This window comes from Oryx dammah, unplaced genomic scaffold (assembly GCF_014754425.2).
Source record: "Oryx dammah isolate SB20612 unplaced genomic scaffold, SCBI_Odam_1.1 HiC_scaffold_17, whole genome shotgun sequence".
NCBI classification, from domain to species: Eukaryota; Metazoa; Chordata; class Mammalia; order Artiodactyla; family Bovidae; genus Oryx; species Oryx dammah.
Window position 1 is genome coordinate 38,504,730 of NW_024070201.1, and position 13,159 is coordinate 38,517,888.

At 36.9% G+C, this 13,159-nt stretch overlaps 1 protein-coding gene across 8 annotated transcripts in view; it reads left to right on the plus strand.

The window, feature by feature from the left end:
- Positions 1-13,159, plus strand: part of BTBD10 (BTB domain containing 10) — a 77,232-nt gene that overhangs the window by 695 nt on the left and 63,378 nt on the right. The gene's annotated exons all lie outside the window — the stretch shown is intronic.

Below are 13,159 nucleotides of genomic sequence, written 5' to 3' on the forward strand. Positions count from 1 at the left end.
GAGACCCCAATAAGGTGTTGCGTGGTTTTATGCTGTAACGATATGACGTGCGGTAAAGCTTTGTTTTCCCAAAATTCGCCCAGAAAAGCTGCTTATTTTTTTCTTCAGATACAAATCTTTTGACACCCTTTATCCTCTTGAATGGTGTGCAGGGAGGTTAGACATCACGTAGTAACTTGTTAGTGTGGGGACAGTGTGACCATCATTGGGCCGCACAGATTTCCTGCTGATTTTTCTCTTTAGTGCTTTGAGTCCGTGATGAGAAGTCACTAGTCCAGACATGCTAGAGCGTCAGTCTCTTGTCGCTTTATGCATTTAACATATACAGTTTAAACTTTTTTTTTTACTCTTGAAGAATCTTCATTTTTATTTAAATTAATATCAGAGAAAACTAACAGTATGTTGATTTTCTTTGTACAGCTGGTATCCCCACCCCCTTACACAAATTTGATCAAGACTTTTTAGAGAGGGGGTTATAGATAAATTTTGAATGAAATAGACTGTAGAAATTGGAATAAGAGATATAATAAGGAGTGCAACTGTAAGGGCCAAAAAAGTTTCTATACTGGAGAACCCAGCTAGGACTGAAGCCCAGGCTTTGAAAGAGAGGGCTATAGTCATTAGAATACAAAACAGGAAACCGTAGAAATAACTCGGGAGAGGATTTGATGGTGGATAAAGACTATTAAAAAAGTGTGTGAGGAGAATTGTTTTTGAAGATGTAATATGTGTTTTCATAAATTTCTATTTCATTTCTCAGTTTATGGCCTAACTGCTATTGTTATACATAAAGAGAAAGTGGGAAGGGAGGTTCTGAAGCTTGGAGTGTGACAAGGAACTGGAGTAACATAGGTTCAATTAGGAAAGCTTTCAGTGTCTTGACAAATGTTTTTGAACTTTTACCTTTTTTTTTTCCTCCTAGAAAAACTTTCAGGTGGGCTTTTTACATTCTGTATGTTACCCTTCCACCAGTCTGAATTTTTTTCTTTCTCAACCTTTCTTCTACGTCTTGTAAAAAAATTTTTTATTATTAACTATGAAGTTGCAAACAAATATGTCCTGCTTTGTTGCTTTATACATTAGGTGACTTGTTGAAGTGATCTGGAAAATATGCACCTTTCAACAAACTTACGTGCTTCAGATACTAGAAAATAAAAATGAGTGAAATACACTAGAGAGTTTATGCCTCATGTAGAGAGGAATATCGAGTTCTCAGGTTCACTTGATTAGTGCAGTAATGAATTTGGGCCCAGTCTTCAGCCTTCTCAAGAGAACACAGGAAATCTATATTTTTGCTTGCCATTCTCCTGACTTTTAAAAATATTGACAACTACTTGAAACAATTAAAAATAACTTCATGTGGCTCAACCAAACCAAACCTGTCAGTTATTGTATCCTGCTCTCTAGGTTTGGAGCTCTGTTCTAAGTAAAAATTAATAATTGTACAACTAAAAAAGATTTTAAAGCAAGTATGCCCATTAGTTTGCAATTTCAAAACCAGGAGTACTTGGAGGGAAAATACCAGTTCTAACTGAAAGCAGTTAAGTTTAATAGCCTTTAAATATGGTTGGGCAAATTGAACTGATGCTTAGTAATATTTTAAATAATTTAAAATTTTAAATATTTAAAAAGATATTTCCTTGTATGGAAATAGGGGAAAACTCTCAGTATATATGGTTTACTAACTGAGGATTCTGAGCAAAGCTGATTTGTAGGTTTCTTGAATTGATATATTGAGAAGCTTTTTATTGTACTTGTGATTAATACATAAAATCTAGGAGACCCTCTACACATCTGTCGGTTTGAATGTTTATTGTTTGTACCATCACTTGTTGTCTTCCCAGTCACTGACTTTTATTGGAAGCAATATTGATTCCTGGAGGATGGGGTAGGGAGAAGGGGCACTGAGATGTGAAGAAATGGGAAGAGAAGAGTGTGAGGTGAAGCAGGCACTCACATGCTTCTCTTTTACACTGTCCATTACAAGATTGATTTAACTAGTTTTCTTGTAAGAAGAATAGGTACTTTGATTAAACACATGGTGCCTTGTATGTAGTAGAGCAGAGCTTAATGATATTTGTGGAATTGAACCCTGTGGATTAAACCACATTTACCCATTAGAGGGAAATACTTTAATCACATAATCTGATTCATACTTCACTGGACTGTGGGGAATGGGAGTTTAGAGGTCAATTGTAAGAAAGAAGTGAACCTTAAACATATAGAGGGCAAGGTGAAGGTCTTCGGAGGGAGTAAGGTTGAGAAAGGCTAGGTGAGGGAAAGAGTTTTAAAAAGGAAGATAAAATGGTTAAGTACTACTATATCTTCTGTGCAGCTTTACAAAGAGCTCTGCCTTTTACAAGACAGAGTTATTTATCATAACTTATGCAAAGACTGCATAGAATATTGGTTTTCAATCAGGTCTACTTTGGGAATTGGCAGACTTAGTTTTCTTTCTTTAGCCCAGTCTTTTTAGGTCAAGTTAGTCTAACACCTCTTCACCCAATCCCTGCCTCTCTCTGGTGCGGGAAGTGAAACAGGAGAAGATGGTATGTTTTCTGTGAGGTGTTCCTCTTTGAGAGTTTAAAAAACATCCTGAAGAATCTGTTATGTAGTTTTGGAGATTATGTTTGTTGAAGGAGGAACCATCATTTTCCTCTCTCCATGTATCTACATGACTTGTAAAGTAAGGAAGTTCTCTCTTGGAAGTATTTTTCTCCCGTCTTTCAATTCCTTGAGTGAGATGCCTTCCCAAGGGAAGATTAGATGAGGCCTGTGAAGCAACTGAATATGCTTTTGCTCAGTGCCTTCTGGTTCTATTTTTAGAGCCTTCAATTCTTAGGACATAACACTCTCTACTCCTCTGTATGGTAGATGCATCTGAGCAGGCTGGGGAGAAGGAAACGAAACATCTATAGTTCTAAGTTTAATTTACAGTGAAGTAATAGGAAGCTTTTTTAGCCACTCATTTCAGCTGTATTTTTATCTTTGACTTGCTTTTTTGTTTTTTGTTGGTTATGAACCTACAATAAGGGAGAAAGATGCTCATTAATGGAGGAAGAACTACTTTGAAATGTTTTCTCCTCTTGGATAGAATGTTTATTAGGGCTTAAGCTAATGTGTTTCCCTACTATGGCTTGCTCTTGTTTGCTTTGTCATAAATTGAGTCGTGGCTTGTTAAGGGAGCAGAAATATAGAGGTCAGCTTTGGAAGATAAGCAATCAGAATTCAAAGAGATGCTCTTTGGGAGAGGATTAAGAAGTTGGTAAATGTTCCATGTGGAAATAATAGAAACTTGACATTAAAGGGGAAAGATATTATGTGGAATATGTGACCTTATGTCACAGATTTTTGAAGATTTGTAAAATGTTAAAAGTATGCCAATAAAAGAAAGCATCTTTATTTATCCTAATAGTTTAATTATATATTTCTGTTTAAAAAATGTAAGATATCTGATTACATGGTATTTATTTTTATTTTTTTTGTAGTTGAATGACCTATTAGTACTTTTGGTCATGAACTGAAATTAACATTTTTGATACTTGGTTGAGGGTGAGAGTCTGTCATAGTGAAATCACTAACTGAAATACTTGATTAGAAACTATTAATAACACTTTTCTAAGCTCATTTAACATTGTAATCATACTTTTCTACTTGGAATACCTTATTTGGGATCATTTAGATTTGTGTTTAAAGCTAACTGTTAGGTCTGTGACATAAAAGTTACTTAACTACTCTGAGACTTTGTTGGCTCACATGATAAATGGAGGTTGAACATAATTGTCAGGAGTTTAATAATGAAATAAATTATGTAAAAGTGCTGTGTAAATAGTAAAGGGAATATAACTTGTTAAAACTTTATACTGTGTTTATGCTCAGAAAATAACATACCTTCTGGTAATCTTAAGACACATCAGGGAAATTTATATTTACATCTAGCTGTCTCATTTGTAGAGATAATGTGGCAGTTCTGTTCTAAATTTTTTGAGAAGCTTCTATACCGTTGTCCATAGTGGTTGCACCAGTTTACATTCCTACCAACCATGTAACTTTACTGAAATTATTTGGTTAGTGGGTTTTAGTAGTGTATTTAGGATTTCCTGTACTTAGTGTCATATCATCTGTAAACTGGGACAGTTTTACTTCTTCCTTTCTAATTTGGATTTCTTTTATTTCTTTTTCTTGTCTGGTTACTAGGGCTAGGACTGCCCAACACTATGTTGAATAAAAGTGCAAGAGTAGGCATCCTTGTCTTATTTCTGACTTTAGAGGAAATGCTTTCAGATTTTCACTGTTGAGTATGGTGTTGGTTGTGGTTTTGTAATATGTGGCCTTTATTCTTCAGCTTGCCAATGTGGTATATCACTTTGATTTGCAGATTCTGAAAAATCCTTGCATACCTGGGATAAATCCCTCTTGATAACAGTGTGTGATCCTTTTTATGTATTGTTGAATTTAGTTTGCTCATGTTTTGTTGAAGATTTTGCATCTGTGCTCATCAGTGATATTGGCCTGTAATTTTCCTTTTTTGTGGTATCTGTCTGGTTTTGATATCAAACCAAAGGCCTTTTGATATGCAGGCCTTGTAGAATGAGTTAAGAGGCATTCCTGTTTCTTCAGTATTTTGTAATAGTTTAAGAAGGATGAATGTTAGCTCTTCTTTAAGAATCTACCTGTAAATTCTGTCAAATCTACCCGTAAAATCTGGTCCTGGATTTTTGTTTGTTGGGAATTTTTTTAAAAAATTGATTCAATTTTATTATTGGTAATTGGTCTACTCAGATTTTTTTACTTCTTCCTGATTCAGTTTTTGAAGATTGCATGTTTCTAGGAATTTATCCATTTGTTCTAGGTTGTCCATTTTATTGGAATATATTTGTTCTTAGTAATAGGGTCCTTTGTGTTTCTGTGGTATCGTTTCTATTTTATTTCTTTTCATTTCTGATTTTATTTATTTGGGCTCTCTTTTTTTCTTGATGAGTCTGATTACAGGTTTATTAATTTTGTTTATCTTTTCAAAGAATTACTAATAATTTTATTGGTCTATTTTTTTTAAGTCTCTTTCATTTACTTCTGCTCTAATCTCTATTATTTCTTTCCTTCTACTAATTTTGGGTTTGTTTTTTCTTTTTCTAGTTCCTTTCAATATAAGGTTACGTTGTTTGAGATTTTCCTTGTTTCCTGAGGTAGGCCTGTAAACTTCCCTCTTAGGGAGAGAACTGCTTTTGATGTGCCCCATTAGATTTGGATTGTTGTATTTCCATTTTCATTTGTTTTCAGGTATTTTGTTGTTTCCTCTCTGATTTCTCCAATAAACCATTGATTGTTTAGTAGCATTTTTTTTAATCCTTCACATTTTTGTCTTTTATAGCTTTTTTCCTTGTAGTTCATTTCTAGTCTCATGCTGTTTTCAGAAAAGATACATATACTTTTACTGAGAAAAGATACTTATAATTTCAGTATTCTTAAATTTATTGAGAATTGTTCTGTGGCAGAAGGGCTTCCCTGGTAGCTCAGACGGTAAAGCAGCTGCCTGCAATGCAGGAGACCTGGGTTCGATCCCTGGGTCGAGAAGATCCCCTGGAGAAGGAAATGGCAACCCACTCCAGTATTCTTGCCTGGAGAATTCCATGGACAGAGGAGCCTGGTAGGCTACAGTCCATGGGATCGCAAAGAGTAGGACACGACTGAGTCACTTTACTTCACTTCTGTGGCTGAACTTTTGATCTATCGATTTGCACTGAAAAGGATGTGTATATTCTGCTGGTTTTGGGTGAAGTGTTCTGTATATATCTATTAAATCATCTGCTGTAATGTATTATATAAGGCCAGTGTTTTGTTACTGATTTTCCTTCTGGATGATCTGTCCATTGACATAAGTTAGGTTTTAAAGTTTGCTGTGGTTACTGTATTACTATCAGTTTCTCCCTTTATGTTTGTTAATATGTCTTATATATTAGGCGCTCCTATGTTGAGTGCATGTATATTTATAATTGTTTATATCTTCTTATTGGATTGATAACTTTATCATTATGTAATGGCCTTTTGTTACAGTCTTTGTTCTAAAGTCTGTTTTGTCTGACATACGTATTGGTATATACCAGCTTTCTTTTCATTTCCACTTACATGGAATACCTTTTTCTAGCCCCTCATTTAATTTTGTGTATATCTTTAAATCTGAAGTGACTTTCTTATGTGAGCTTATGAGGTGAAAGTGTTAGTCTCTCAGTTGTGTTCAAATCTTCACGACCCCATGGACTGTAGCCTGCCAGGCTCCTCCATACATGGGGATTCTCCAGGTAAGAGTACTGGAATGGGTTGCTATTTCCTTCTTCATGGGATCTTTCTGATTCAGGAATCTAACCCAGGTCTCCTGCATTGCAGGCAGACTCTTTACAGTCTGAGCCACCAGGGAAGAGCATAGGAACATATATATATATGGGTCTTTTTTTTTTTCCCCCCACATCTATTCAGCCACTCTCTTTTCATTGGAGCATTTAGTCCATTTACATTAATTATTGATAGGTTTATACTTTGCCACTTAAATTATTTGCTGATTGCTTTTGTAGTTATTTGTAGTTCTTTTGCTCTCTTCCCTTGTGATTTGATGACTGTCTTTAGTGTTATACTTGAATTTCTTTCTCTTTTTTTGTCTATGTATCTATTACAGAGTTTTGGTTTGTGGTTACGATGAGGTTAATAAATATATGTATACACACATATATGGTTGTTTTAAATTGATAGATCTCTTAATTTTGAACAAATTCTAACCACCCTACATTTTTATCCCATATATATTTATTATTTTTGACATCATATTTAAAATCTTTTTGTATTTATTGTGGCCATACATTATTTTATTACCTTTGTCTTTAGCCTTCCTGCTACTTGCTGCTGCTGCTGCTAGGTCACTTTCCTGGTGTTATAAAGCCAGTAAATAGTAACTATTCTGGTTGTAAAATTGGCAGTCTCAATCATGATGCCATCCTGTCTCCGAATATTTGATTTTCTTTTCACCTTAGATTTTTTAAAAAATGAAACTGTTCTTTAGTGTGCCTTGTTAATTGTATTAAGGAGAATAGATGTCTTTCCTTAATACTTTGTCTATAAATTAGCTAGAGAAAGTAGGTTTGGTAAGGTAGCTAAGTCACTTCAGTCATGTCCAACTCTGTGCGACCCCATAGACGGCAGCCCACCAGGCTCCCCCATCCCTGGGATTCTCCAGGCAAGAACACTGGAGTAGGTTGCCATTTTCTTCTCCAGTGCATGAAAGTGAAAAGTGAAAGTGAAGTCGCTCAGTCATGTCCGACTCTTAGTGACCCCATGGACTGCAGCCTACCAGGCTCTTCCATCCATGGGATTTTCCAGGCAAGAGTACTGGAGTGGGTTATAATGGTTGATCTATTACCTTTACTGTATGTTTGTCTTTACAAGCTGTTTTTTTCCTTTCATAATTTTCATATTTCTAGCAGTGGACCTTTCTTTTCTACTTATAGAAGTTCTTTCAACATTTCTTGTAAAGCTGATTTAGTGATTGATGCTGACCTCTTTTAGGTTTTGCTGATCTCTAAAGTCTGTTCCCCTTCAAAGCTGAACAATAACCTTGTTAGGTAGAGTATTCTTGGTTGTAGGTTTTTTTCTTTCTTCAGTTTGAATATGTCATGCCACTCCCTTCTGGTCTGTAGCTTCTTCAGAAAAGTCAGCTGATGGTCTTTCAGGAGTTCCTTGTGTGTGACTAGTTAGCTTTTCCTTCACTGCTTTTAAAATTCTCTTATCTTTAACTTTTGCCATTTTAATTATGATTTGCTTTGATGTGATTAAAAAAAAAAAAAAGACCCATATATATGTTCCTATGCTCTTCCTGGTGGCTCAGACTGTAAAGACTCTGCCTGCATTGTGGGAGACCTGGGTTTGATCTTTGGGTCAGGAAGATTCCATGGAGAAGGAAATGGCAACCCACTCCAGTGTTCTACCTGGAATGGACGTTCCATGCTTCCTGAACCTGAATGTCTTTTCTTTTCCTGGGTTAGGGAAGTTTTCAGCTATGATGTCTTCAAGTAAGTTCTCTGCCCCCTTTCTCACTCTGTCTTCTCCTTCTGGGACCCCTATAATGTTAGTATGCTTGATGTTGCCCCAGAGGTTTCTTAAACTATATCCTCATTTGAAAATTTTCCATTCTTTTTTTCTGTTCAGCTCAGGTGATTTACAGTACTCTGTCTTCCAGATTGCTGATTGGTTTCACTGTATTTTTTATTTCATTTATTCTATATGCTTTGTTGTTCTTTGTATTTCTAGCTGTTGAACGTCTCACCGTGTTTATTCATTCTTCTGAGTTTGTTGAGTATCTTTATGATCACTACCTTGAACTTTTTTTTCAGGTAGATTACATTTCTTCATTTAGTTATTTTTCTCAGATTATGTCTCATTCATTCATTTGGAATACAGTCCTCTATCTCCTTATTTGGCCAAATCTTTGTATTTCTTTCAGTGTCTTAGGTGGGTTATTTATGTTTCCTTATCTTGAAGTGGCCTCATGTAGGAGATGTCCTTTGGGGCCCAGCAGCACACTCCACTCTGATTACCAGAGCTGTGTGCTCTAAAGTTGCCTTTTATGTGAGCTGCATGAACCGTTATGTTGTTCTGGAGCTGAGTACTGTGAGTGTGCTGCTAGGCAGTACTGTCCTCTGTCCAGTTAGCTGTGCCTTATGTGGTCACTGCAAGCCTCCTGGAGGGCAAGATAGGTTTCTTGTATGGCTCTTTGCAGGGCCTGGTGGGCACAGGGCTGCTGCTGGCTCATTGGATGGTTGTATTGGGTCCCTGGCACTAATAGACTAGAGAGAACATTCCAGAATGGAGATTGCCTGTACTGGCGTTAGGATGGTAGGACCAGCTCCCCCAAATGGCTATTGCCATCATTTTCTCCCCCAAGGAGTGTCCCATTTGCCTCCTGTCTCTCTGGGAGGCTCTCTTAAGATCAGCAAATGGGTCTTGCCCAAGCTTCTTTCAAACTACTGCCTCTGGTTGGGACTTGGAGCATGTTGAGATTTTGTGTGCTCCCTTGAAGAGCAGAATCTCAGTTTCCTAACGCCCCATACCCGCCTCTCAGGCTCCCAAACATAAGCTTTCCTGTTTTCAAAGCTAGACATTCTGGGGACTTGTTTCCTGGTGCACAACCCCAATGGACTGGGAAACCTCTTGTGGGGCTTGAACCCTTTTCCTTGGGGATGACCAGTTGTGATATTTCTCCTATTTGTGGGTTGCTAAGCAAATGATGAGGGTCCTGACAATACAGTGTCTCCACCCTTCCTACCTTTCTCATGTGGTTCCTTTATGTCTTTAGCTGAGGTAAATCTTTTCTGCAGCAAGTTTCCTGCAGCAATCTAATCTTCAAGTTGTTCCTTTAGATAGTTGCTCTGTAAATAGTAATTTTGATGTGTCTGTGGATGGAGATGAGTTCTAGGTCTTCTTACTCCACCATCTTGGCCATCTCCTCTATTTTCTGTAATATGAATGCCAGGTGGAAGAGTAGAGAAAAGGGAAAAGAGAATATACTGTAGAGAAAAATGGCATGACATTTTAAAAATCATCTCTTTGTTGACTACATTAAAAGTAAAATTTAAAGCTCAGATACCTAAGGAAGTATTTCAGGTGCATTAATTGTGATCATATTATTCAGGAACCCATTCTGGTACTTACTGGTCATTGCTTATTATTCTAGCATAGATGGTAGTTACAGCCCCATTAGTTTAGTTCAGTTGCTCAGTCGTGTCCAACTCTTTGTGATCCCATGGACTGCAGCATGCCAGGCTTCCCTGTCCATCACCAACTCCTGGAGCTTATATGTCCATTGAGTTGGTGATGCCATCCAACCATCTCATCCTCTGTCTTCCTCTTCTCCTCCTGCCTTCAGTCTTTCCCAGCATCAGTCTTTTCCAGTGAGTCAGTTCTTTGCACCAGGTGGCCAAAGTATTGGAGTTTCAGCTTCAGCATCAGTCCTTCCAATGAATATTCAGGACTGATTTCCTTTAGGATTGACTGGTTGGATCTCCTTGCAGTCCAAGAGACTCTCAAGAGTCTTCTCCAACACCACAGTTTGAAAGCATCAATTCTTCGGTTCTCAGCTCAGCCACATATTGCTATTCAAATTTAAATGAATTAAAATGGAAAATTAAAAGTTCATTTCATTGGTTGTACATTTCAAGTGTTTTATAGCCACATGTGGCTAGTGGCTACTTTTTGGACAGTGCAGACATAGAACATTTTCATTATCACACAAAGTTCTGTTGGACAATACTGCATGCTTAAGGCCTTTTCTGTCTTATTCAATTGAGGGCAGTTAAATAAGCAAACATCTGAAAGGATTGGAAGGTAATGGAATAATGAATGGGTCAAAATGCAACAGGATAGTAAAAGTTATATGAAAAATATCATGTAACTTATTTTTAAAACCTCTCAGAGGGGGAAAAGAAGACATGGTTTAAAAGTTTGACTTTGTTTAAAGGATCATTGAGGAAAAAATAGAACATTGCTCAAGTCTGCCTTTGTTTAAAGGGTTCTTAAGGAATTGAATATAATCTGCTTTGATTTAGGCACTTCATCAGCTTATTGGAGATTTGCCTATATTAAATTTTATGTCAAGGTGATTTGCTTCAACTGAGATGTTTCTGGTTTTGAAGGCAATGCTATTTAGTCATAGAAGAAAAGGAAAAATAGGGACATACACATAGAAAATAAAACATTGATACTTTTTTAAGAAAATTTAAAAAAATCATATATGCCTTTCAGTGAGTTTTAAGAATTTAGCACTGTAAACAGCATCTAGTTCATTATAATGCTAATTATGTAATATAGGCATTTAGAAAATGCCTAAGATAGAGACAGATTCTTCAAACACTGATTGAGCTGTTAAAGATGGGAAAAAAATAAATGGTTCTTGAAGTGTTAATGTCTTAAGTTAGCAAAATTTCAATAGAAATTCTATAAATGTGATAAAATCAATTAGCTCAGAGATTTTATCTGCAGGTCACCTCTGGAAGTTCAAGGAGTGAATATGAGCTGACTTTGGAAGTCTTACATTTTGGTGGATTTGATAAAGAAGTCTTTCAAATAGACAAAGTACCCTACTTTTAATGGAAAATTCATGCAATTTTATTAAATCTGTTTGTTAGGGTATCCCTAGCAGTTAGCTAGCAAATGCCAGGAAAGATACTGAGTACTCAATGAATAGATTTTGAATGAAAACATAAGTCAATTGAACCTGAAATTATTTACATAAAATTTAGTCAGATATAATCTAGTATAAAAGTACCTGAATAAAATTCTCAGTTTTATTTACTTGCTTTATTTTAATTGTATCAAATTAAAAAAGAATGCAAGTCTTGACAATTGAAAGTGCTTTTGTGAGATTTAGACAGGCAGCTTTGAGGAATCTTTTGGGGAATATTAGGGGTCATTTGATAATATATTTAAAAATGTTTACAAGAATGTTTGTTATGTTCCATCCTCTAACACCACTTTTTTAGTGTATAGTTCCTAAAAGTGAGTATTGGCATCAGGTAGTTTTTGCTCATTTGAGGGTAAAATTAGCAAGACTGGTGGGTATGATTGTACAATACAACTCCTTTCAAAGATAAGCAACTAAGTTAAACTAAGTTAAAGTGAAAGTTACTCAGTCATGTTTGACCCTTTGCGACCCCATGGGCTATACAGTCCATGGAATTCTCCAGGCCAGAATATGGAGTAGGAAGCCTTCCCCTTCTCCAGGGGATCTTCCCAACCCAGCAGTTGAACCCAGGTCTCCCTCATTGCAGGCGGATTCTTTACCAGCTGAGCCACAAGGGAAGCCCAAGAATAAGTAAGTAAGTGTTAGTCACTCAGTCGTGCCCGACTCTTTGTGACTCAGTGGACTGCAGCCCACCAGGCTCCTCCATCCTCAGTCCATGCGATTTTCCAGGCAAGGATACTGGAGTGGGTTGCCGTTTCCTTCTCCAGAGCCCAAGAATACTGTAGCCTATTCCTTCCCCAGCGGATCTTCCCGACCCAGGAATGAGACCGGGGTCTTCTGCATCTCAGGCGGATTCTTTACCAACTGAGCTCTCAGGGAAGCCCAAACTAAGTTAAAGACTTTCTGTAAATCTTCATAGTAGTGTATTGTGTTAAATGAAAAGCGCTTTAGCTTCCTTTCTTACATACAACATGTACTAAGCTGTGGGAACACAAATATGAGTCATACTTTGTTCTTGCCTTCAAGGAGTCTTACAGTTTAAGGGAAGACGTGGCAGAAATATATTCTACCAATGCATAATGATGGGGTTCAGAACATGCTACCCCAAAGTATGGAACCTTCATATATGGAATATTTTAAGCAGAAGGAATTAGAACAACAGCATATGCTGGAGGAGCTTTCTGACCTGCCTCTAAAGCAGGTTATAAAGTCCTCAAGAGAAGTTTCTTTCCTCTTCCCAGAGGAAAGGAGCATCTTTAGCTCCAAAGGTGAAGGAACATAGAAATCTGAACAATAGCTAATACTAGTAAGTTCACTGTACTCAGCTCACCCTCTTTGTCCTGTTGTATCTTTCCACGATTTTCTGCTTTTCATCAAACGTGGCATGAGAACACTCAGGTTTAATTGTTTCTTCAGGTGTTCATTTCCTTATGAAAGCTCCAGTGTCAAGTATTGGGTTGGCCAAAAAGTTTGTTTGGGTTTTTTGTAAGATCTTAAGAAAAAAAACGGATTAACCTTCTGGCCAACCCAGTAAAACTTATATTAAATAAATTTGTATGCTTTTCTCTTGTTAATCTGTTTTGTTACAGGGCTCCCAGTTGAAAACTTAGGAAGGGTAGGGGAAAAAGATTTTTCCTCCCCTACAATATGTATTGACCATATTTAAGCAGTCAGAAACAAAAACAGAATTATAGGTAAGCAGTTAAAATTAAACAAGAAAGAAAATTTCTGTAACAAAGCCATCTCCAAATACTTAATCCCCTCTTCCCCAGTTTTGAAAACAATGTGTCAAATAGTATAAGAAGTACAATGAAAAGTAAAGTGTTAGTTGCTCAGTCGTGTCTGATTCTTTGTGACCCCATGAAGCATAGCCTGTCAGGCCCCTCTGTCCATGGAATTCTCCAGGCAGGAGTACTGGAATGGGTAGCCGTTTCC